We start from the raw sequence: 24,577 nt of genomic DNA on the forward strand, positions 1-24,577 counted from the left end.
TTTGTCTGCCTGCCTGCTTCTTCACCCGCGTGTGGATCCTCACCTCCGCTTCACTCGTGACAACCGGGTAGGAACACTCAGACATTCAGTCAAGAATCAAATTCTAGGAATTCTCCTCAGTTCCCTCAGTGTGGTGAGTAGGTGTAATGTAGTATGGTTGCAGTGGCTCTGTGGGCATTTTACCCGCGATTCTGCACGTCTCGTTTGAAGAGGGAGGCCGTGCCCACCGTGGCTCTTCCGCGATTTAGATGCAGCCCACAGACTCTGCTCCCCCACCACGGCGGGCTCCAGTCTGAGGTGAGTAAGCTAAATAAAAATTTTAACATCTTCTAAAGACAATTCCCTACCTAAATGCAAAGTTTGAGAGACGTGGTTCACTTCATTTAGCTAGTCAGTCGGTAATTCTGCAACAGTGGCTCTAACTGACGCAGCACTAGTAGACAGGCAGCATTACAGCGTGAAATCCAGCTTGTGACCCGCTTCTGTAAGGAATTCTGTTCAGGAGGTCGCATTTCAGGCTCTCCACATCATGTGTGACTGAATTTTACGTTATAACAACGATCACACACTAGGAATGTTATAAAGCGCCTATATAGGACAGTTTCTTTTGTATATTATCTGACTTTATAAACAACAACAATGTGCTTCTATTTTTTTCAGGCTAAATCTACCCAAGACATTGGCTGTCAGACTGATTTAGCTGCAAGAATGCACTTGTCCAGGCTGATGTGAAGCCTTACCCGTAGCAAAGGTGAATTATTTTTAATAATCTTCTATGTAAACATTTTATTATTACCTTCTAGTTTTTATGTGTTTTACAGATTATTGTTACACGTGATTTTATGCTCTTTTAAACATTTATAAATGTGCTGCTTCTTTGTTTTTACGTAGCCAGCCAGAATATAGCTCACAGCCGCAGTGTGTCTTGTGACACAGAGACCATGACGGAAATTCATCTTCCAGAAAGTCCCAGAGCAGCGTCCACACCCCTGAAAAGACCAAGATGTGAGGTGTCTGCTGTTGATTCCAGCTTCCACCTCAGTGACAGTGCAAGCTCAGTGAACTGTTCAAGGTAAAAAAAAATTAAAACATTTCAGAATTTTTAAGATATTAACAATTAAATAAGTATGTGATTACATCATGACATCATGAAGGAGGCTACTGATTCTGGCCCTGTGACACTTGGTGGTGACGTGTGAGCTGATTCACCTGGTAAATAACTTTTACATTAAATATTTTGGTTTTTTCTATTAAAAGTAAAATAACTAATAACCTGCATTATTGCAGGACACTCAGCAAAATATGGACTCTACACCATGATGCAGGCACACGTTAATACTCTATAACAGCACATAAGGTGAGCAACACCACATATTATTGTACACTGTCCTGGATTTGATTTCTTTCTGCATGCTTTGTTTTCTTTCTGCATCTCATCATTAGCCTGGCTGATCACCTGATAACTCCTGTCATCTGGTTGTGACAGCATGAGGACGTCCTCACACACCTGTAACCTATCAGCTCATCTGGCAGAATAGAGAGAGAAGAGACAACACCACATCTCCTGTTCCTGGAAAGCCTTCAGCCATCCTTCGATGACTGAGAACCTCCACCAGTTCTGTCTCCTGTCTGCCTACTATTATTATAATAAATATTGTGTTTGACAAGTTTTTTGTGCTGCCAAATATCTCATTTAGATTCCAGTTTTGATATTTTAATGGATATTTATAAATTACATTGATTATCACATTGTTGCATGTTTAACTAGCTCTATTGTGATGAATTAAACTAGCACCTCACTGTTAAAAGCTCGTTTTAATTTCAAGCATGTTTAAGTATTTATGGACATGAACAAAAACAGGAAATATATAAATTGAGATTTATTTAATTAATATAACAAATAAGGGGGAAAGAGTCATTGAAAGGCACATTCTTCCGGAAGCTCCTGATCCTGACGACACCAGACCAGCTGCAGACACCAGAGGACCTAGAACCAAGAGAGCAGCTGTTATCAGTAAATAAATAAATCATGGCAGTTTTAGTGGGCTGAACACATTACAGAATAATTTTCTCATCGGGTAGTTTCATAACTTTCTATGCAGCAGACTGTAGCTTGAGCCCAGAGCTCCTGGAGAGTTGCTATCCAGCATGTTTCAGTGGATTTTCCTGCTTTAACAGGTTAGATTAGCTGTTAAGCAGCTCAGCTATTTGTTGCTGATTAAAACCAGGTGTGTTGAAGCAGATAAACGTCTAACCCCCAAATTCCACTACCTCCGCTCCACTCCGGTCCGCCCCCGGCTTCCGCAGCCTCTCACTTCCTAACTCAATTTTTACTGGTACCCGCTCTACAACAGCTCCGCTCCGGTGCGGAGACCTGAGGGGGGCAAACAAGCATGCGCGGGATTTTCGAGATCTTGCGATACAGTCTGAGCAATAAACGCGGAAGTTAGATCCAAACACCCGTTGTGTGGGAGAAGCATGGGCATGAAATGTTTAATCTGCCCATCATTTGTGTTGAGAGATCAGCAGTGTTTGGATCAACAAAGTGTGACTACTTTGATAGTGGAAACTGTATTTATGGCTTAGTTTTGTGCATTTAAACTTCAGCCGCCATTGATAGTTGTTAAAAGTTGTTAAGCCTGTGCATATGAAACAATAAACGCCTTTTGTTTATCGATTTATTGTGAGAAACGGAAGTTTTGCTTGCTCCTTTTCCTGTTGGGCAGTTGTGATTTCTGTCCATTTACTGCGGAGGTGCTCCGGCGTCCGGCGAAAATAGGATCGATTCTAATTTTGTCGGACGCCGGAACAGAGGGCGGCGCACGGCGCTGCACTGCCGGAGCACGGCCGCAGTAGTGGAATTGCTCTGATTGACTACAACGGGACCAATTTTGCTCTGGCGTTCGTGTCGGAGCGGAGGTAGTGGAATTTGGGGGTAAAACATGCTGAATACTAGCTTTTAGGGCCGTGGAGCCAAACCCTGCAGCTAATCCAATGCTATGGCTAACGGCTACTTACAATTCAGAGCTGGTTCTGTTGGGTCGGTGCCGCTAGTTTCAGGCAACTCACAAGCTCAAAACAATAAGGCTCAGGTCCGCTTGTCTCCTCCAAATAGACTTGGTCCCTTTCTTCTCGAGTGTCTGGGTAAGGAGGGGGAGAAACATCCTCCACTTCTAATAACTGCTCAGAGTGAAGGGAGCTAGCATCGTCTAGTTAGCCATCGTCTTCGTCACTGCCGCGGCTCCGCCCTCTCGATCCTCCAGGCAACGCCTACTAATGTTGCAATTTTTTAAAATTGATACGTGGGTGGAGAAGGACTCTGAGGCACACTTGACCTGCTCTTTAAGAGGCATTCACTCCTACCAGAGATGACTGCAAAATGTATTGAAAATATGAGAACGTTGATCTTTAAACTTTGAAAAATGCCAAGCTGCAAACTTGCTCATCAAAAGGGGCGGAGCTTTTTTACCTGCTTCGGGGTGTTGAGGGTCTGACCTCATGAGGAAATTACTATGCAGTGATTTTCTCCAAAATGACTGTGCTTAAATTGCTCTGAAAAGCAAATAATCACATCAGCGCCAAGAAACTTCATTTCCCATGATGCTTTGCACACGGAAGCATTGTGATGACGTCACCGCCTAATACCAGAAACACGTTCTGCGCATGTGCGGGAGGCCGTGGAGCTATTCCCGCGAACTAAGACCATAAATCTTCAGCAGAGACAAAGAAACCTCGTTCTTTTGCCCAGGATACCTGGCGGTAAGGACACGCTTGTCGAACGCTCCGACAACTTGAGCACGCGGAAGCTCTAAATGCCCAAGTTGAGCCCACGGAACTGCTGGAAACTACACTCCAACTCCATCAGGACCTGACTGGGAACGAGCGGAGCTCCATCCAGCTCTCAGAGACGCTGTAAGTTGTCAAACTCAGCACAAAAGAAACTTCGTTCTCTTTGTGTCCAGCCCGTGGAGAAACACTCGTGGAGGTAAACAACGGAGAAAGCATCAAACCGACGGATGACGCCAAACTGCGGAGAAACACGGAGAACCGTCAAATCAAAACAGTGAGGGACGCTTCACTGTTCTGGTGATCAGAGAACTCATTTCTCTCTCTCCTTTTCTTCTCCCGTTTCCTCTATAGTCCAGAATAAGCAATAAAACCTTGCTATTGCTTAAAAAGTAGCTTCGTGTCTTCCTCTTTCGTTCCCAAACACGTCCGTCAGGTCATTTTGAAAGAATAAACTGCTTATTTATCATTGTTTGAATATCTTTAAATGTTTCGGCCATGGCCAGGCTGATAAACTAAAAGATATTAACCGTGATTAATCTTTTGTGTTGTTTCATGATCCTTTGAAATGTTTTGAGTGAATTTGAGGTTAAGTTACTTATGATTCTAAGTGCCTTGGAAGTTAAAGTGCAAGTTGCCACTCACACTTTAGCCAGACAAAGGGGTCAGCCATCTTGCATACAGACTCCATTTTAGAAACACACACACATACATACACACAAAACACCTTGAACATTATTTTGAATATACATCCTTTTATTATATCACATGGTTATTATTCATTTATGCCACTGTTTATTCATTTGACAAATTGTTAATTAAACGTTATAAAATTCAGATTTTCATCTCCAGTAGCTTTGTTGTGTCGAAGAGAAGTCTCTGCTCCAAGGATTCTACGAACTTCAAGAAAGACTGATAAGAGTTTTGGATTCAATTTTTCCCCGGTTAAAGGGGAATGGTGCCCCGTATATCTAAGAATATCTTAATTAATTAATAAATCAGTAAATATTCCCATATTTACAGAATTTATTGAAGAATCCAAAAGTAAGTTAAAGCTTACGAATTGTTCGCTCCTAATAACCCCAACAGGGGCAATCTCGTTGCGCAAATTCCTCACCGTTTTTGCTACGTTTGTCCATGTCGCCTGGCATAATTATGCCACAACAAGAACTGTCATTTAATGGTAAATTTTTATAGATAATTTGCTAATTTAAATTTAAAAGTGTGAAAACAGACAAAGATCACAACAGAGTCATCGCTGCTTTTGCACGGTGCCTTAACAAGATTGAAGGACATTTTGTAACAAACATCAGATCGACCTCTTTAATTATCATACTTTCTGTGTGTGTGTGTGTGTGTGTGTGTGTGTGTGTGTGTGTGTGTGTGTGTGTGTGTGTGTGTGTGCTGCATATTTCAGTGCTAGGATCAAAATGGCAGCGAACTCCTCTGATCAGCTGCTTTAATCCACCTGATTCAGCAGGTTCAGCAGCCAAAATGAAAAACATCCTTCTGTTATAACCAAGAAAAACCTGGTGATGCATTCAGGTGCAGCTTAATGGTTCACATTAAAGGAGTCATAATATAGGACGGGTTCTTCTTCCAGCGTAGAAACGTGATAAAGGTCGATGTTCTCGTTTATCCGAGGCTTTCTGTGAATTTTATGGCAGGAAACAAGCTAAGAAGTTTTTTTAAATCAGTGACATGATGAACGACAGGGATGATCTAAAGTTCAGTTCCATTTGATTACTCACACAGACTTTATTCCCTGGATAATGGCCGGCCGACGGAGGATTCGTTCCGAGCTGCACAGGGAGCCCGTCAGCCTGCAGGCCTCTGATAACAACCCTTGTGTCAATTAGAATCACAGATACGGGTCAGTCATGCTCTGTGCCTCCTGACTGTTTTTGTTTGTGTACATTTTATCCTTTTACCCAAAGGACAAAGGGTTTGTTTTGCAAAATTGCTCAAAAGTTGCATTCAAGGACATGTGACTTTGTTAAAATAGTAAAATATGGGAAATTTGTGGCTAAATTTGTCATTTCATAAAACGTGATATAAGCCTGAAAGCTCCAGCTCGTTCTCTTTTATGTTTCACAAGTAGCACAATAATGAGAGCAATAACATTTCAAACACACACACACACACACACACACACACACACACACACACACACACACACACACACACACACACACACACACACACACTTCAGTTCAGTAATAGAGATTTGATTTACTCCAATCTGCCTCCTGGGTCTGAGATGCCTCAGGCCACTTTTACTCTCAGTAAAAAATGGCTTCTCGACTCTTTAATATATTTTTAATAATATTTTCTGATAGGCTGTACATTCCTTTTATCTCGAGCAGGAATCAAAAGCAGATTTTACACCCGATTGCACAGGAGGACCAAATGATCCTAAGTGAGCATCATTAAAAGAAAAGTGGCTCCTTTAACCCAAATCTGAACTGAAAATGTCCCTCTGATGGCTCGGACTGGTAAGATTAAAGTGTGGAGGGATAAAGAACATTTTCATATGCTAGAAAATAAATAATTTGCTTTCTTTTTGGAGGAGAATCGTAAAACACCAGGAATGCTATGAAATCCAGATGTGACACACGCACAACAGCAGATGCATGCATCAGAAGTCCTGAAATCATGCAGCACTTATTGTAGAAGTCCAGTTATTAATTGTTTAATTTATAATAAATCACCACAAAAGGAACAGCTAAGAGTTTTGACACAAAAATCTCGAGGAGCTGCAGTCATCATAAAAGAAATGTAGCAACACCTTTACGTAAAACGGTGTGAAAATGAAGACTCTCGATTTTCCAACTGGGTCTAAATTTCTGCTCTAAATCGATTTCATAACTGTTTGTGTTGTTGCCGAGGCTTGTGTGATGTCTGCTAAGTTCCCCAGCTTTAACTAATTGACAGATTTTTGTTTTGATGCATGTTGTCATGGTGTAATTAAATTTATTGGATGTGATGTGTTTATTATTTTATAACCAATAACCTGTTTGAATTGAAGAGGAACCATCTGGAAGCACACTTATGCTGATTTGACATTTTAAAGCTGCATTGGTCTGCAGGCACATTTAGTCCACCTCTTCTAACTGGATGATTGTCAAGTCTATCTACCAGTAGCACGCAATAATACCGTCTCATTTCAACCACTCTTGGACTGCTTGGAAGAGGTCAAATTATGGATGGCTCAGAATTTTCTTTGCTTCAACCAGAGTAAAACTGAAACTTTCTTGTTTGGCCCAACAAACATGGGTGTGCCCAAGGGGTTGACTCTCCATCATTAGCACCTTTTGAGGAGGTGGTGACGTTGGATGTGGAGCTCAGACTGGACAGCCAGGTCAATGGAACAATAAGATCCTGCAGTACTTCCATCTCAGGAGGATTAATCAGTTTAAAAGCATTTGGAAACTGTCATCCCGCCTTAATCACCATCAGGCTGGACTACTGTGACTGGCTTCAGGGGGAGAGAATTCCAAAGTCGAGGGGTCACTGCCGTGAAGGACCTGTCTCCCATGGTGGAAAGTTTTGTCCATGGTTGGTGCAGGCAGTGAGAACAGGCAGTAGAGCAGAGGTTTCTTGTAGCAGTGTGTGGAGAAAGAAGTTCGCTCAGAAAGGCAGGGGCAGTTCCATGAATGCACTGGTTGATAAGAAGGCAAAATTTGCACTGATTTCGAAATTGAATAGGGCAGCCATTGGAGGGATCTCAGAACAGGAGTGATATGATCATATTTATGCTTCCTCTTCAGGAGCTGGGCAGCAGAGTTCTGAGTGTACTGGGGCTTTTGTAGACACTTGCCAGGGGTCCCAACGAGGAGGTTATTGCAATAGTCCAGCCTAGAGGAGATGAACGCATGGATTAACTTCTCTGCATCTGTCTGGGTAAATGATAAATGACCCGCACTTGTATAGTGCCTTTCAGAGTAAGGACTCCAAAGCGCTTTACATTACAGTGTATCATTCAAGGGTAAGAGAAGGGCAGAGTTTGGCAATGTTTTTGAGGTGAAGAAAGGAGACCTTTTAGAGGTGACAGATGTGGGTGTCAAATGTGAGATTAGAGTCTAGTCTGATTCCAAGGTTTGTTACTGAAGAGGAAAGAGGAATGTCGTGACCCAAAAAGGAGGATACTACTAAGGGGAAAAGACTGTGTTTGATATGGAGTGCCAATAATGATAGCTTCAGTTGTATTGCTATTTAATTGTAGAAAGTTTTCAGCCACCCATGCCTTCATCTCCTCCAGGCAAGCCTGAAGAGCAGATGGGAGAGCTCTAGTTATAGTGGAGTCCATTTTCATGTATAACTGAGTGTCGTCTGCATAACATTGAAACAAAATATTGTATTTATGAATGAACAATGTGTCCAAGCATAAGCATGCAAATTGAGAAGAGGGTTTGCCAAAGAACAATCCTTGTGGAACTCCACAATTTCAAGTGTGCGGGGATGACTGACTCTGTCCTAAGGCCACATACTCCGTTCTGCCTCTAAGATACTCCTATAACCAATTTAATGTGATTCCAGAAAGGCCAACCACCATCTGGAAACCATGGAGTAGAATGGTATGGTCCACTGTATCAAACATAGCTGACAGATCCAGTAAGAGGAGGAGAGATGGTGAGCCCTGATCCACAGTTAGAAGTAAGTCATTTATGACGTGGATCAGGGCTGTCTCTGTACTGTGGGCTGAACGGAAACTGAACTGGAATTTTTCATACAGATTACGAGTATTGAGATGATTGTGGAGTTTGGCTGCTACAATTGTTTTCCAGTATTTTAGCTAAGAACAGTATATTGGAGATCGGTCTGTAATGTGACAGGATTTCAGTGTTTAAAGGGGGCTTTTTCAATTGAGGATGGATGATTGCGGGTTTGAGGTCAGAGGATACCTGACCGGTGTAGGATAGTAGTGATTAGTGGACTGACGGCTGGAATATTCGATTTTAGAAGGTGGGTAGGGAGGGGTTCGAGAGGACATGTGGAGGTCTTCATGCTTTTTATAGTTCTCTCCACCTCTGTCTGGGTAACGGATGAGAAAACGAATAAAGTGTTTAATGTATGTGGAAGAATGATATCAGATGGTTGCAGCATTGCACAATGGAGGGAGGATCGGATTGCTGCCACCATGATAGTAAAAAAAAGTCCATAAAACTTAGCATTTGTATGCGCTAGTGTCAGCATGTGGATGTATCGGAGGCTTTAGCAGTGAATTTATGGTGGAGAAAAGCTGCTTTGAATTACCAGTACCATTTGATATTTTCTGTGAAAAAGAATTGGATCTGGCGGCAGTAAGTGCTAGGGTATTGTCTTTGATGGTCGCGGTGAGCCAGTCTATGAACTAGCAGACCCTTGGAGGTAAACTGATGCTCCAAAGCACGACCAGCTGGTTTCATTTTGCGGAGCTCAGTTGTATTCCATGGAGCTGACCTGGAGAATGTAACTGACCTTGTTATGATTGGTGCGTGTGATTCAAGAATATTGCAAAAGCTTAAGTTATAATGGTCAACAGATCCATTAACTGATGTGAGCTGATTGACCGGTAAAATATTCCGAACACCCTGATTAAAGTGGATGGGGTCTATAGCTTTCAAATTTCTGAAATGGATCTGGTGTTCTGGTTCTTCTAGTGGCAGTTCCATGGAGATGCCCCTATGATCAGACACACCCAAGTCATAAACTTGTAAGTTAGTAATAGCGGGAGTGTCCGTAATGACCAGGACCCTCATTTATCAAGCTTGCTTATGCACAAAACAGGGTCAGAAAACTGCATAAGCAACTTTCCACACAATTTTTGGGATTCATGAAAGAAAACTTAGCAGAAAAATGTGCGCAACTTTAAATTCACTAAAGAACTGGCTTACCCACATGTTGGACATGGAGAGCATCTGCAGTGATGCTGCTGAGAAGGATACAATTATGAAATCCTGCAGTATTATCACTTGAACCACTTCGTGAGCACACAGAACAAGACCCCCCCCCCACACACACACACACACACACACACACACACACACATGCACGTGCACACAAGCGCGCACACACACACAGCTTGAAGTGCATAATACAGAATGCTGAATACCAGCAGGGGGGCAGACTGAGACAGAATGTCATGCGTCTGTGACAGTGTGAGCGTCCTGTCACTGTGACCCGATTGATCATGCGCCCTGGCTACTTGGAGAAGGGAGATCTCCATTTGGCTGACTGTTTAGCCTGCGTGACTCTCACCTGGGAGTCTGGGAATCGAATCCTGATTGGACCATTTTTTAAAATCCGCCACAGATCTCTCTGAAGAACTCACAACATTGACGGTGTTGGGGTTATTAGGAGCGAACAATTCGTAAGCTTTAACTTACTTTTGGATTCTTCAATAAATTCTGTAAATATGGAACTATTTACTGATTTATTAATTAATTAAGATATTCTTAGATATCGTCGGGGCACCACCCTTTAATTAGAAAGGGAAATGAATCCAAAACTCTTATCAGTCTTTCTTGAAGTTCGTAGAATCCTCGGAGCAGAGACTTCTCTTCGACACAACAAAGCTACTGGACACAAAAATCTGAATTTTATAACATTTAATTAACAATTTGTCAAATGAATAAACAGTGGAATAGATGAATAATAACCGTGTGATATGATTGAAGATGGATGTGTTTGCATGTGATGGAGGATGTATGAATGGGGTCCTTTGTTCTCACAAAGGAGTAGTGTGTGTGTGTGTGTGTGTGTGTGTATGGATTCAAAATGGAGTCTTGAATACAAGATGGCTGACCCCTTTGTCTGGCTAAAGTGTGGGTGGCAACTTGCACTTTAACTTCCAAAGCACTTAAAATCAGTAGTAACTTAACCTTAAATCACTCAAAACATTTCAAAAGATCATGAAACAACACAAAAGATTAATCACGAATAATATCTTTTAGTTTAACCACGTGGCCAAGCAGAAAACATTTAAAGATACCAAACAATGATCAATAAGCAGTTTATTCTTTCAAAATGACCCGACTGACGTGTTTGGGACGAAAGAGGAAAGCACGAAGCTACTTTTTAAGCAATAGACGCGGTTTATTGCTTATTCGAGACTATAGAGGAAACGGGAGAAGGAAAGAATGAGAGAAAGAGATGAGTTTCTGATCACCAGAACAGTGAAGCGTCCCTCACTGTTTTGATTTGACGGTTCTCCGTGTTTCTCCGCAGCTTTCGGCGTCGTCCGTCGGTTTGATGCTTTCTCCGTTGTTTGGCGTTCACGAGTGTTTCTCCACGGGCTGGACAGAGACAGCAAAGTTTCTTTCTGTGCTGAGTTATAACTTACAGCGTGCTTGATGGAGTTGTTGCTTTCCTCCGCAGTTCTGTGTCCTCAAACATCAGCTGGAGGGGAGCAGAAACGAGCAGATCTGATGGGCTTGCAGTTTAGTTTCCAGCAGTTCCGTGGGCTCCACTTGTGCACTTAGAGCTTCCGCGTGCTCAAGGGAGTCGGAGCGTTGACAAGCGTGTCCTTACCGCCAGGTATCCTGGGCAAAAGAACAAGGATTCTTTGTCTCTGCTGAAGATTTATGGTCTTAGTTCGCGGGAAAAGCTCCACGGCTTCCCGCACATGCGCAGAACGTGTTTCTGGTACTAGGCGGTGACGTCATCACAATGCTTCCGTGTGCAAAGCATCATGGGAAATGAAGTTTCTTGGCGCTGATGTGATTATTTGCTTTTCAGAGCAATTTAAGCACAGTCATTTTGGAGAAAATCACTGCATAGTAATTTCCTCATGAGGTCAGACCCTCAACATTCCCCCTTTTGGTTTCGGGGATCGCGCCCAAAGCTCGATCGTCGGAAGCACAGATGGGTTTGTTCCTCATGAACGTAGGTCGACTTGATTGTCGGAAGCACAGGTGGGTTTGTCCCTTAGGACGTTGGTCTCCTTGGACGCCTTTGTCTTTGGTCTTTGTCTTGGATCCTGGCGCCTTTGGTCTTTGATCCTGGTCAGGCACAAAGAGGATAGGAAACGGGATAGTCCCCAACGCGCATAACGAGAAGAAGCCACTCACGCAGGTGGTACGCAATGATGATGTCGTCCATGCGAGAGGTAGTAGTGTAGAAGGAGGAAGGTCGGTGGGCGGTTAACTCCACGAGTGGACACAAAGGCATCTCACCGCCGGCCATACAGTTCAGTTTATGGAGCACGCGGTGATGTACGAGGTCCATAGTTCGCAAACGCGCATTGACCTATGTGGTCCCAAGATTCCCCCCTTTTTGGTCCAAAGGGTGGATCAGGACAGTCTTTGGGCTAAAACAAGGACCATAAAACTAAGAGGTACTACAATGTGCTGGTGCGTCAGACAGAGTCATTGACAGACTGAGCTGGGCCGGCACATAACCACTAGTTAATATGTGACCAAGTAAGAAACAAAAATACAGAAAACCCAAAAAAAAAAAAACATATAACATCCAAGAAAATTCATAGCAACCTTGAGGTCTCATAAAATACATTCTTAGGTCATACAGTCAGTGTGTAGCTTATAAAGAATGTGACATACTGCAACACTCAGATAAATATGTGAGGTAGACTAAAATGAGAACTACTCTTAGGTTTACAGAATAACAAAGAAAATGTTGCTCACCCCCTTTAGACAGGTGTGGTACATTCACGCTTGGAGTCTCCCCGAACGCGGTTACGAGGCACACCGTAGGTGAGCAAGTGCATCTTATCTTGGAGTTTCTTAACACGCTTGTAGGCGGAATAAGCAATCACGGCCGTGATGAGCCATTCCATCCCCAGGGCGACCAATGTGCAGATTAAAGTCGTATAATCTGTGTCAATGTAGCGTCTTGGGCGTCAAAGTAAGTTCACGCGGGTTTTGTGTGAACTTAACAAATTTGGTTCCTTCAATCAGTAATTGTTGGTCAATTTCTAAATCGAAGGCAAAGTTATAACCCTGGAAAGCGTCCATGATCTCAATCTCCGAATCATGCTGTTCGAGGTTGAGGTGATGGAGTGCCAGGTTTTTAGTTCAAAGTGGAAATGCCTACCGTCCTTTCAAATACCAATGTTCAGCATCGACCTAAACTTATAGATGTGAGGTGTCACAATTATGGGAACGTTTAACAGGAAACCGAGTTCTAATTTTTTTCCAACGTGAATGGGAATTGCACTGCCTAGGCTGTACGCTAGGTGGATTTGTGAAAGGTGCACAGTAGAGGGGTAGCAGCTGTCAAGCTATCTTTGAGCAGGTCCAGTGGTACCAAGTACGGGGAAATACGACTTTCAACCAAGCTGTCCAGCGTGGAACTTACTTCCCTGAGCAGGTCCTGCATCAAATCTCTCACCACTCATGTGTACACAATATCCTGATGTATGGTTTCAGACAAAGTCTTGATTGCACGTAGAGATTCATTAATCAGAGCAGAATGTAGGTTGACAGTTACAAGAGTACCCTGTAAGGTTTTAGTAAGTACTTCCTGTTAGCGTTCTAGGAGGAGTTTCTCTTGGTTAGTGAAAATGACGGCGGGGGGGGGGCTTGGTTCTTTGTCGGTTAGTACATGTTAGTGGGTTAAACGTGCACTTCCCCCCTTTTCCATTCCCATGCATAGAACTATGTAGCGACTACGTCTACCTCCTGCGGGGAGTCTGGTCTCTGTACCCGCGGGGATGGTTTGACGTAGGGTTTGATTTGGTTTGCATGCACCCATTTGTAGACAGGCTCCTGTCTCGCTTTGGTGATGCGTAACCTGTATGCAACTGGAGAGAGTTTTGCCACGATCTCAAATGGTCCTGACCAGCAGGGCAGGAACTTCTTAGCTTTGCGTGCCGGTTGGGCGAACCGAAAGTAGAATACTTTGTCACCCACCTCGTATTCGCGGCTGGTTGTCTTTTGGTCGTAGTAGGCCTTAGCGCCTTCTACGTTGGTCTCCAGTTTCTTCTGAGCGTGCGCGAACGTAGCTCTGAGGTGTGTTTTCAAGTCTGCCACATACTGATGAGCGGTATAGGCAGTGGCAACACTGACATCCTCTGGGTGATACAGGAGGTGCAGTGGTAGAGTCATCAGTCTGCCGGTCATCATCTCAAAGGGCGTAACCCCAGTGGATCGCTGTGGAGTGGACCGTATGGCCATCAGGACCAGAGGGAGCTTGACGTCCCAGTCCTTCCCAGTGGAGCAGACGTACTTTTTGAGCATGGAGACGACCGTGCGGTTCATCCGTTCGACCTGTCCGGATGACTGTGGGTGATAGGGGAGGTGGAATCTCACTTCCACTCCCAGAAGTTCAAACAGGGACGTCATTACACTGGATGTGAAATGAGTTCCCCGGTCAGAGTCAATGCAGAGTGGAAGTCCCCATCGACTGAAAACGTGGTTAATCAGCAGTACAGCGGTTGTGACGGCTGTATCGTTTGGCGCTGGAAGGCATTCCACCCACTTTGTGAAACTGCAAGTTACAGTTAGCATATATTTGTTTCCTCTTGCCGATTTGGGAACCGGTCCAACCCAGTCGATCTGCAGGTGGGACCAAGGGAAGGTTATTCCCCTGCGTTGCAGTGGTGCTCTAGCAAGCGGCTGGGAGGGTTGAAACTGGGCACAGATGAGGCAGCCTTGGACATAGCTGTGTACATCCTTGAACATCGATGGCCAATATGCTACTTCTGTCAGTGACGCGAGGGTAGCGTTTGCTCCGCGGTGACCTCCGACCGGAGCGTCGTGGGCGTAGGCAAGCATTACTCCTCTGTGGTCGAGTGGAACAACCCAGCGCGGCGGGCTGTGATCGTCACGCATGTAAACTAACAAATCGTTTTGTAGTTTCAGGTGCGCGAGTTGACGATGCAGGGTTACCAAATCTCGGCTTGCGCCAGTAGGTGGTGATGGTTGTTTAGACATCGGGCCCTTTTGGAGAAGCTCGCGGATGAGCTTCAGGTCAGGATCTTGTTCCTGCATAGTGACTAGGTCCGCGACCTGTGGTTTTCTGCCTAGAAACACGGGTACCCCAACGGTCCGAGGTTCGTCTGCTTGTTTAGCATGGCGACGAGTAATCGCGCAGACCTCGTGAACGGCCTTGGGTGGAAGCCACTCGTCTTTGAATTCCCAGCAGGTTCCCTGGTCAGCACCGAGCTTAGCAAGGCGGTCTGCTTCGTCATTACCATCTTTCTCCGGACCTAGGGTCCTGGAGTGACCTTTGACCTTTTTCCAGTAGACCATTATGCCTTTTTCAGTGGTGAGCAGATCACACGCTAGGAATAACTCCGAGTGTTTCACGTCTCTGTTCCTGGAGTTTTTCATGTGGTTCTCCTTCCACATGGGGAAGTGAGAAATGAAGCTGTGTCTAGCGTAGTTTGAATCAGAGCAAAGGACGATTTGAGTGATGTCCAAGGCTGCCGCCTGCTGGAGGGTTATCAACACTGCAGCAATTTCGGCGTACTGACTAGACTTTTGGCCCAACCGGTAGTGATTTGGTTGCTTAGTGTCACAGTCCACCCAAATGACTCCAACCCCGGCACGGAGCTGGCCTTCGTGAAGGTAGGCGCATCCGTCAGTGTAAACTTTCGGAAGCCCTTGGCAAACATTCTCATCAAAGTAGCGATGATTGGATGCGGTTGGGTAGACTGCGGCAGGTGTGTCCAGGGGGCCCATGACGGAGTCAGAGTCACAGTGCTGGCAGCCTGCTAGCCCTTGTCCTAGCGCTAGCTTGGTGTTCTGACCATACTTGACCTCAATGTTGTATCCTTGGAGCACCATCATCCACGTCGCAATGCGGCTGTTTGACACTCTTCCTTCGCGCAGACGCTGGCTGTTTAGGAAGGTGACAGGCTGATGACACGTTTCAATGATCACTTTCTGTCCACCGATGTAACTACGAAAGTGTTCGACAGCCCAAACTGTAGAGAGGAGGGCTCTCTCACAGTCTGAGAACTGGAGTTCCACCTTGCTCAGAGGCTTGCTGGCGTATGCCACAACTCTCATGTCCTGGTCGTGTTTCTGCTTCAAAGCAGCGCTCAGGCAGTGAGAGGAGAAAGTCGCCTCTATGTAGAACTCTTTATCCTTGTCTGGGTAAGCCAGACAGGGTGCGGACGCCAACTTCTGTTTTAGGAACTGGAAGGAGAGTTCTTGGGGTCTGTCCCACACGAAAGGTGTGTCGTTCCGAAGCAGCTCAGTGAGGGGCCTCGCTGTTTCAGCGTACTCCTCAATGAACTGCCTGGAGTAGTTGCAGACTCCGAGGAAGCTCCTGAGTTCAGTCAGATTAGCTGGGGCTTTGATGTCCGGAATGGCTCTAATGCGTCCCGCTTGGGGCTCGACTCCATTAGGGCCAACCAGCAGTCCAACATACTCCACTTTGGTTCGACACCACTGTCCCTTGACAATCGCCAATTTAGCTCCGGCGTCAGCGAGCTGTTGCAGCACGTGACGGAGTTCGGCCAGGTGCTCCTCGAAGGTTCGACTCCTCATCAAGATGTCATCGACATATATGAGGTTCCCTCTGGAAGCAGCATCTGACATGGCTTTGTGGAGGAAGATGTTGAACTCGGCAGGTGAGTTAGAGTAGCCAAAGGGGCAGCGGTTCCAAGTATATTGGCGATTTCCAAAGGAGAAAGCCAGTTTATACTGGTCCGCCGGCTCAACCTTCATGGTCCAGAAGCCGTTGGCTACGTCAACCGTAGAGAAGAAACGAGCATCTCTGACTCTGGCTAGCTCCTGATCTAAATGGATCATAGGCCACCTGGAGAGAGGTACTTGTTTGTTCAGTGCATGATACTCTATGGTGAGACGCCATTTCCCAGTCGGTTTCAGAACCGGCCAGATGGGAGAGTTGTAAGTGGAGTTACACTCTCTGCTGATGTTTTTCTCCTTCAGCTGATCGAGGATCTCCTGGATCGACTCATAAGCAGCGAGGGGAATCTTGTACTGACGTACAAAAGTAGGAGGGGCATTCGGGTTCGTCGGAATGCGAACCGTGTGCAGGTTTGTGAGTCCACAGTCCAGGGAGTCCCTGGATAAGACGGACTGAAACTCATAGAACAGGCTTCTAAGCTCTGCTCTCTGCTCCTCCGACTCCAGCGCATCCGCTTTGTCAAGCTGCTGGCTGACTTCGGCCTCGAAGCCGTCATAAGGTTCAGAGGAGGAGGGTCTCTGGTGTTCCGGGCTTTCAACCGGTGACTCAGAGGGTTGAGTATTTATTGCAAAAACCGTTAGACACTGACCGCCGTCAGTATCTAAGGTTGCACTGCAAATGGGTTCCTCAGGAAGGGCTTCATGCCGCTTGATGGTAATCATTTGTGAAGGGAAAGTACTGAATGTGTCTGCACCAACCTGTCTGTCGTTCAAGAACAACGGAAGTTGTCCGATCACGGGGACTGAAAGTTCGAAGTCATGGAATGAGCTATCTATCAGCATGCCCAAGGGCTTTCCTGCCGGCATGTGGATAGGACTCCGGGTCGGATTTTCGACCAACAAGTAGGCAGAACGATTGTTCAGCTCCAAGAGTGGCGTGCCACAGACGGCTAAGTTGAGCTCCAAGAAGTGCGGTGATGGCTGGAAGAAGGCCTGTGTGCCTGGCAGCTTCTGATGCTTCATCAGAGTCAGACGAACAGGCACTCCTTTGACCTGTGGGGGCAGAACCGTGCTGGCCTCAACCACTGCACGGCAGGCCTGTGGAATGGTCTGACTGGACAGCAAGTGTTCAGGGCCTTCTGAGCGAGGCTCAGAGGATGGTGTGGCTCGGGCCCAAAGGACTTGATTGCAAGTGTCCAGCTGGGCACCGAGTCGAACCAGCAGATCTGCTCCGATGAGTGCAGGTGGATCAAGCTGTGGTATGATGCTGAATGTATGTGTGAGCTGTCTTGCTCCAAGTTGGATAGTCAGAGAGCAGACCTCTGGCGCTTTCAGGAGCCTCTGCGGCCAAGTAGGTGACAAGAGCCGATGGCTACGTGTCACACTGACCAGAAGGGGGTCCTTCTGACGCAGGTGTTCAAACGTCTGCTGGCTGATGGCTGACTTTTCAGACCAAAGAGCAAGGCGAGCATCTGAGATGTGGGTGCAGTTGATGGTAGGACCACCAACTATGTGTGGTGCATATGGCTGCAGGCTGACGTTCTTCAGCGAGCAGAGAAAAGATGAATGTGTGCGGAACGGAGTTCCAGGAGCGGTTTCATGCCTTTGCAGGCGGACATCGTCTGTGGGAGCTGTAGGGAGGGGCATGACCTTGGAACAAGGGGTTTGCTGCTCACTTATGCTGACTTCAAGAATGGAGGATGGTCGGCTGCTATCCGGGTTCCAGGGCTTAGGTGTGTCCACCTGGGCCCACAGTTGACCCTTCTGGCAGTCGATGAGGGGAGCTAGACGTTCAAGCAGGTCCTGACCAATGAGAAGTGGTTCAGTGTCTAGCTGGCAGACATAAAACGGGTGAACCAGAGTCATGTCTTGGAAGGTGATGTCCAGCCACGCCCGGTGAGTGATACACTCCCGGGTCTGGGTGTAGCTGGTGATTTTCAGGTCACAAGGTTCAACCTGGACTGGTTTCCCGAGCGACCGCATGGTGTCAGACATGCGATGGAACAGTGTGGAGCACATCAGGGTGATTTCTGAGCCGGTATCCAGCAGAGCATCAACCTGTATGCACCCACCTACGCTGGTGCTACAGTACAAACGGCGAGCATGATCATGGTTTGTTAAGTCACCAAGGAACTTCAGAAATTTAGTATCAGGTTTCTCTGGGGGGTAGATTTCAGGAGACTCCTGTGATCTACTAGTAGTGTTCCCCCAGCTGATCAGGTAGGTCCTGGCCACGCTGGGAGGTTGAGCCACGCCTAGTCATGCGGACGTTGGCTCTGGGTCTGGCTTCTTAGAAGCAGACTTTGGTGCAGGGGTCTCATCTGCAGATCTCAGCTGTTCCTTCTGTTTAGCTAGGAACTGCTGAAACATCTCCTGGAGGTCGGCTTTGGTCAAGTACTCACCTGCGGACTTGCGTTCGGGACTTACCTGTTGGCGGCGCTCCTTAAACCTTCCACTGTTCCGACCTGCCTGCCGTTGGTTTTGGTTGGGCCACTTCCTGTCTGATTGTCCAGACCTAGGCGGCCAATCAGCACCCCCCTTCCCCTGTTGAGGAGATTGGGACTGCTTTTGCGGTTTAACAGGTCTAGGTTTAGCAGATTTTGGCTTAGTGGGTGGAGCTTCTGTGCCTTCGAGCTCCAAACGCGGCTCGGCGTCGGGAGCTAGGTGCATAACGCGGTGATGTGCGTCAGGCTTTTGGGGCTTTCCGCCGGCTTCCCAAGCCTGTTGAGCGTATCTCCTAATCTCCTGAGTTGTCAGTTTTTTCATCCGACAATACATTGAGACTTCGGAGCGAACACACTCGTGCAGGTTGTGAATGAACAGGGATCTGAAGGCAGGGTCTTCCTCGAGCCCAGGGCCGTTTCGACCTTGGAAATAAGCACTTTTGAGTCGGCGATAATACTCTCTGGGGGGTTCGTTCCTCCCGTGTTTGATGGAGAAGGCCCCCATTGTAGCAGACGCAAAGTCTGCATACGTGGCGTATTCATCTCTCAACGCTCGGCAGAGCGAGGAGTACCGATCTCGAATGTCAGGTGGTAGAGTTTCCATGAAACCATGCACCGTTCTAGATGTGGTTTTCCAAATTAGCTTGAGCTTTTCCCTTGAAGAGGGTGCTGGAAGATCAAGCAGACAACGTTCTATCTCCCTGAGATAATCGTCGACATTGGATTCATTGGTGTTAGGATCAAAACGTTCTACGTCTTTAGCTAGCGATTCAATTTGACGTACACGGAGCCCTGACTCACGGTACGGCGCGTCATCCTCTGACTCTGACCCACGGTCTGTCTCAGAGTGCGCTGGATATCGCTGGTGTGCTCTGGGCTCCCAATGTTGACTCCTGGGGCCCAAATCGGGGTTCGGCATGTTGTGGCAGGCTGCTGGCACGTCACGTGGGTGTCTTGGGAGGTCCTCCTCCCGGGGCACGTCTGCGTAGTGCAGCCTGCGTCTTTCAACTGGGGCTTCTGCGTAATACGCACTGTCCGGGTACGGACTGGCGTATGATGCTTTGTCCTGCAGCTGGTTATCGGCATGCCGAATACCGGAGTAGCTAGGATGGGTGGATGGTTGAGGTGCAGGTTGGGCTTGTGGATAACCCCAGCCGGCACCTTGCACCCTTCGTGGACTGGGGGAGCGGTCTAAATAGAGGTGCCGCTCAGCTGGTCGACTTCTCACTGATTGAGAAGGCCGTGAAGATGAGGGTGGTGGTCCAACCTGGGGTTCGAGGGCGAACTGCCCTCGGCCCCTAGGTGGTCCTGAATACCCTAGAGTGTGTGTAGGGAACGGGGCCGAAGGTTGGGACAGATAAGCTTCATCTCTCCCCTGCGGCGTGCGTCCGTCCAGAGAGTCAAGGTGTTTCCCCCCTTCCCACTGTCTGTTGTCATCAGCAGAAGGGGGCGGGGTCTTCTCCCCATCTTCCCCAGAATCGGTGCGGGTGTCGTCGTCCTCCTCATCCTTCAGACTTCTATTTCGCTGTTTTTCAGCTAGCATACTCTGGAGGTTCAAGATCTCTCGATCATGTTGGAGTCCTCTCTGATAGAGGATCAGGGCTAACTTAGCCAAGTGAACCTGGATTGGTTTAGTACCATCCGGGTTTTCTATTTGATCAAGTACAGCGTCAAGCTGTTCTTCAGTGACATCCCTAGAAGGGTAGTCGGGTTCTCGAGCAACCGCGACCAGTTTGGACAAAAATTGTCCAGAAAGTAGGCCAGGTTCATAGTCGTGGGCCGCAGCGCCACCTGGTTGCTGGGAGTTGGTCAGTTCACTACTCTGTCCCTCCATTTTAACAACCGAACCAAAATAGCCTAGTAGAGCTTCTGCAGATAGCTCAAGCTGCACCTTTTGGGCAGCAACTGCTAGCTTTGTAGCAGAAAAACACTAAATTAACCTTTGTGCGCACAGGTTTTAGCGTTTTAAGATTGCACGGAATGCCGTGACTGACGCTTAAAATACTATTCCTTTCAGTATTTTAGCAAAAGCTGGTGCGTTGCCGTAGCAACGTCTTACAACACTTGGGTGTTAAATATGCTAGTTATTCCTTCAGAATATTAGCAAACAGGGTGTTATCAGTCTTTGAGTGAAGGTTTCAGTTAGTTATAATAGCCACTGTGAGTTAAAGTCGCTAAATTAGCAGTTAATTTTAGCCTAAAAGGGTTAGTCAGAATCACTTACATACTGCACCTTTAATGAGGAACTGAATTTTAACCTAAAAGGTTAGCCAGAATTAATTACACGTTGCACCTTTAAGGAAAAACTGAATTTTAACCTAAAAGGTTAGCCAGAATTAATTACACGTTGCACCTTTAAGGAAAAGCTGAATTTTAACCTAAAAGGTTAGCCAGAATTAATTACACGTTGCACCTTTAAGGAAAAACTGAATTTTTAACCTAAAAGGTCAACCAGAATTAATTTACACGTTGCACCTTTAAAGAAGCACTGAGTTACTGGTGAGAGTTCGATGCAGCTTCCTGCTCAGCGAAATCAGCACCACTCTGTTGCTGGTTCAAGGCTGAACAACTGATTATTTTTAATTCAAGCTCTTTGGATTTATTTGTTTGTTTGTGCCGGATAGAAAGTCTCTGTGTATCCAAGCCTCACACGGGCTGCACCAATAAAATGTTGGGGTTATTAGGAGCGAACAATTCGTAAGCTTTAACTTACTTTTGGATTCTTCAATAAATTCTGTAAATATGGAACTATTTACTGATTTATTAATTAATTAAGATATTCTTAGATATCGCCGGGGCACCACCCTTTAATTAGAAAGGGAAATGAATCCAAAACTCTTATCAGTCTTTCTTGAAGTTCGTAGAATCCTCGGAGCAGAGACTTCTCTTCGACACAACAAAGCTACTGGACACAAAAATCTGAATTTTATAACATTTAATTAACAATTTGTCAAATGAATAAACAGTGGAATAGATGAATAATAACCGTGTGATATGATTGAAGATGGATGTGTTTGCATGTGATGGAGGATGTATGAATGGGGTCCTTTGTTCTCACAAAGGAGTAGTGTGTGTGTGTGTGTGTGTGTGTGTGTGTGTATGGATTCAAAATGGAGTCTTGAATACAAGATGGCTGACCCCTTTGTCTGGCTAAAGTGTGGGTGGCAACTTGCACTTTAACTTCCAAAGCACTTAGAATCAGTAGTAACTTAACCTTAAATCACTCAAAACATTTCAAAAGATCATGAAACAACACAAAAGATTAATCACGAATAATATCTTTTAGTTTAACCACGTGGCCAAGCAGAAAACATTTAAAGATACCAAACAATGATCAATAAGCAGTTTATTCTTTCAAAATGACCCGACTGACGTGTTTGGGACGAAAGAGGAAAGCACGAAGCTACTTTTTAAGCAATAGACGCGGTTTATTGCTTATTCGAGACTATAGAGGAAACGGGAGAAGGAAAGAATGAGAGAAAGAGATGAGTTTCTGATCACCAGAACAGTGAAGCGTCCCTCACTGTTTTGATTTGACGGTTCTCCGTGTTTCTCCGCAGCTTTCGGCGTCGTCCGTCGGTTTGATGCTTTCTCCGTTGTTTGGCGTTCACGAGTGTTTCTCCACGGGCTGGACAGAGACAGCAAAGTTTCTTTCTGTGCTGAGTTATAACTTACAGCGTGCTTGATGGAGTTGTTGCTTTCCTCCGCAGTTCTGTGTCCTCAAACATCAGCTGGAGGGGAGCAGAAACGAGCAGATCTGATGGGCTTGCAGTTTAGTTTCCAGCAGTTCCGTGGGCTCCACTTGTGCACTTAGAGCTTCCGCGTGCTCAAGGGAGTCGGAGCGTTGACAAGCGTGTCCTTACCGCCAGGTATCCTGGGCAAAAGAACAAGGATTCTTTGTCTCTGCTGAAGATTTATGGTCTTAGTTCGCGGGAAAAGCTCCACGGCTTCCCGCACATGCGCAGAACGTGTTTCTGGTACTAGGCGGTGACGTCATCACAATGCTTCCGTGTGCAAAGCATCATGGGAAATGAAGTTTCTTGGCGCTGATGTGATTATTTGCTTTTCAGAGCAATTTAAGCACAGTCATTTTGGAGAAAATCACTGCATAGTAATTTCCTCATGAGGTCAGACCCTCAACAACGGCTTCAGCAATGCTGTGCCACTCCTTGGATTTTCTGTCATTTGTTATATTTCTCCACCTCACCCACAAGTACCTGAATTTCTGCTTGTGAAATTGCGCTTCCTTGATCTGCGGTGGTGATTGAAATGCTGCAACGAGCCAGCTTATGTATATGCATGAGATCCACAAGGCACTTTGCATTGACCATTTATGGCAGAAAGTGGGCGTGGTGAGGGCGGGATGTGACTAAAAAGCAGCTGAGAACCTTTCTCGTTAGTCTCTCATTTATGAAGCAGAGATTGCGTGCAGCTGTGCGTACTCCATGTTTGATAGATCACAAACCTATTTGGCGTAAGTACTTTTTATTTTTATTTTTTTGCTGAGCTTAAGTACGGTTTTAGTAAGGATTCTACGCAATGTTTGATAAATGAGACCCCTGGAGTCTAAGGTCTGACCTTTTGTGTGTGGGGGAACTGTGACGTGTTGAGTAAGATGAAAGCAGTCTAGAACATCAAGGAACTTGTGGGAGAATCTACATGCAGATTAAAATCACCCATAATAAGTGTATTATAGAGTGATTAAAAAAAGATCTGACTAGCAAAACTTCAGATGGTCCAGACTGTGGTACCAAGAGTTCTGAGTACATCACGCCTATCTTAGCATCCCTTCACTGGCTTCCGGTCTCTTGTAGAATTTCGGTCCTGGTGTTTGGCTCCACGATATCAGATCTGATTCATCCTTACATCCCATCAAGGCCCCTTGGGTCGGCGGAGCAGGGCCTGTTGGTTGTGCCCAACCACAGACTCAAACCACGAGGGGGTTGTGCCTTCTCAAGAGCCGTCTTAAAATGGCTTCTACTGACAAGAAGTCTTGTTAACGAGGAGTTGCTGCATCCTTGTGTGGTCCCACCCAGATGTTTAACTACAAGTGTCTGTCTGCTTTTAAATGTTTTGACTCTTATGTCATTTTGTGCCACTTTTTGTTGTGCAGCGCCTTGTTTGGCCCTTGGGCCATGCGAATGCGCTACATGAATAAAGTTGGTTGACTGATTGATTCTAACAGCTGCTTTCGTTTCTGTGTGGATTCAGCAAAAGCTCCTGAGTTAAGGTTTGATCGGTTTTTAAGTCACCGCTGCTTAAAGCACTGACATAAAACCCAAAGCAGATGCAGCTTTGCAGAACAGTTACTTTTCATAACAGCTTAGATAAATCCACAAAATACTCAAGAGTAAATATCTACTATAATACTCGTTTTGGGACCTTGGACATGGTTTTCTCGTCCTGATGTGTACTTTTACTTCCTGTTTCCTGATGTTCTATCTCTCAAAACCATTTTCCAGATTCATGAAAGTACTTTTTGTTTGATTGTGCAGACTTTAATTTCATTGAAATCTTTTGTCCCTTTCTTTCCCCTGCATTTGATGTCCTACATCTGCGTCCTTTGTCCAACTGTTTGTAACATCACCTGAATGAAAACGACACAAGAACTCCTCAGATGAGGTTATTTGGGTTTTAAATTATGGGACAGTAAAAATAATCAAAGCACGGAAATGAAAATCAAAGCAGCAACAGCTGAACGTGTCTCAAATGTGTCTTTTCAAACATATTGACCAGATGTTTCCACCAACACACACATTGGCCTGGAATTAGATGATTATGTAGACAAATTACACGTTTTAACGATAA

General features: G+C 45.7%; 1 long non-coding RNA gene across 2 annotated transcripts; it reads left to right on the plus strand.

The window, feature by feature from the left end:
* The first annotated feature begins 901 nt into the window (after positions 1–901).
* LOC129164980 (uncharacterized) lies at positions 902–2,106 on the plus strand. Of its 2 annotated transcripts, XR_011516274.1 has the most exons (4): positions 902–1,072; positions 1,155–1,212; positions 1,288–1,357; positions 1,487–2,106. It is a non-coding gene; the product is annotated as an uncharacterized lncRNA (long non-coding RNA). The 2 variants fall into 2 exon arrangements; XR_008564452.2 differs by having other exon boundaries at positions 902–1,212.
* Positions 2,107–24,577: the final 22,471 nt, after the last annotated feature.

The sequence above is a fragment of the Nothobranchius furzeri genome, chromosome 14 (assembly GCF_043380555.1).
Source record: "Nothobranchius furzeri strain GRZ-AD chromosome 14, NfurGRZ-RIMD1, whole genome shotgun sequence".
Classification (NCBI taxonomy): Eukaryota; Metazoa; Chordata; class Actinopteri; order Cyprinodontiformes; family Nothobranchiidae; genus Nothobranchius; species Nothobranchius furzeri.